The 1,202-nt window shown below is 42.3% G+C and overlaps 1 pseudogene; it reads right to left on the reverse strand.

Moving 5' to 3' along the window:
• Positions 1–395: 395 nt before the first annotated feature.
• LOC119346653 overlaps positions 396–1,202 on the reverse strand; it is a 4,123-nt pseudogene continuing 3,316 nt past the window's right edge.

Consider the following 1,202-nt stretch of genomic DNA (forward strand, 5'->3'; position numbering starts at 1 on the left):
GATGGCTTCACAAAACCACTCACCATGAGAAGGTTAGATGAGTTCAAATACAATCTCAACCTTGGCAAAGCTTCATGAGGTTTAGATTGAGGGGGGTGTTAGAATTAGTTGTTGTATAGAGATAGAACTCTGTTTAAATTGTAAACATATCATATCTCTTCTTCTGTTTCAACCTCTCCCTATCTTTCTTCTGTAACCGATCGATCTAGTATCGATCTAAACCTTGTAAGCCACGACATGTATTCTATATAATGTAATGCGGCCCGAGCAAAGCGTTCTACGCTTCCCATAATAATTTACAATACCACCAAAGTCAGGATACAGGTAGCAGAAGAAGCAAATACCGGACATGCTTCATAGTTGACATCCGAAAAACTTCCATTGCTCCATGAATATTAAGCTTTGTGGCGAATCTGCACCACTGAGAAAGGGTCCTCAACAGAGTAATTGGTACATGTCTTGAAGCTCCAGGGCATGCCTCCTTCAGGACCTGTGCCCCCGAGAAGCACCATTTCGCAGGAACTACTGGCCATCTTGTTAGAAGCTTGCTGTGCTTTATGAGTCGCCTCATCCATTGAGAATGACATGAAGCTTGGATTAGCCATGGAGACGGACACGGTCCTCAGCACCCTCGCGCTCCGGAAGAAGAACTTGAGGAAGACAACCTCCCCGAGCTCCCCTCGGAATTCTTTGTAAGAGAACACCTTGATGCACGACTTGACATTTTCAGTGGGCTTGACCAGCTTCCAAAAGTTGAGATTCATCCTGGCACTACCAGCTTCATAATCACAATTTTTAGACTACAGGAGAAAAAAGCAATTAAATCACTCAACAGTTCACCTATTAGGAATCATGCTGAGTATATAATGAAAATTAATAGTTTGCGGTGCCTCATATTAACTGGGAAAGCATTTGAGGAAGGTGGCGGATATTGTGCTCAAGGAAGCCCCAGCCTATGTCGTGACTCGTGAAACACATATTGTACATTATACTACGAGGCATACCTAGATGCTACCCCCTATGGCGTAACAAACAGTAGCTTGATTTCACTGATATGTCGGAGATATGACATGCCAATATTTCCATGTGTAGAGCTAAACAAAGTACCAAGTAACCTATTAGTACAGAAAAACATCAACTAAGGTTGCCTCATTATTACAGTTCATGCATAACAAATTAAGAACTGAAGCTACAGATTCGAG

The sequence above is a fragment of the Triticum dicoccoides genome, unplaced genomic scaffold (assembly GCF_002162155.2).
Source record: "Triticum dicoccoides isolate Atlit2015 ecotype Zavitan unplaced genomic scaffold, WEW_v2.0 scaffold46172, whole genome shotgun sequence".
Lineage (NCBI taxonomy): Eukaryota > Viridiplantae > Streptophyta > Magnoliopsida > Poales > Poaceae > Triticum > Triticum dicoccoides.